This window comes from Penaeus monodon, chromosome 30, assembly GCF_015228065.2.
Source record: "Penaeus monodon isolate SGIC_2016 chromosome 30, NSTDA_Pmon_1, whole genome shotgun sequence".
Taxonomy (NCBI): domain Eukaryota; kingdom Metazoa; phylum Arthropoda; class Malacostraca; order Decapoda; family Penaeidae; genus Penaeus; species Penaeus monodon.
This window is the reverse complement of record NC_051415.1, coordinates 16,209,232-16,209,702: the sequence shown is the minus strand read 5'-3', so window position 1 is coordinate 16,209,702 and position 471 is coordinate 16,209,232. Positions and strand designations below refer to the sequence as shown.

General features: G+C 39.1%; 1 pseudogene; it reads right to left on the bottom strand.

Annotated features, from left to right (window-relative positions):
- Positions 1 to 471, bottom strand: part of LOC119592361 — a 15,719-nt pseudogene that overhangs the window by 5,265 nt on the left and 9,983 nt on the right.

The following is a 471-nucleotide window of genomic DNA, read 5'->3' as shown; positions in this document are numbered from 1 at the left end:
TTCTAGCGCTTTTAAATGTTTACTCAAATCCCATTTATCCTTAAATTATGATCAACCCTTTGACCACATTCCATTCCACTTTGAAAGACTTTAGCAACTAACGTAATGACATAAATTGTGAAATCCGAATTACATTTAATAAATTTCCCCGAAAGATCCACTTGACTACACATCTGAATCGATCCGTTTAACTTTTTAAAGTATCGGCCAGATATCAGCCACACGACTCCATAATTTGGATAGAAATAAATTAGGCGAGCACGGTGATTAATCAGGCCATTTTAGTCACTGCGGTAAACATTTGGAACAAAATAGCAGTCCAGTACCTTAGCTCATACTCTCCTCGGTTCTGTGGAAGACGACCACAGAGAGGGGCGGGAGTGGGTGGTAATTCTTGCGCTGATGATTATCTGTGACGTTACGTTACTTTTTCCTTTAGTATTCTCAGACTGTATAGTCACCCTGGAAAAA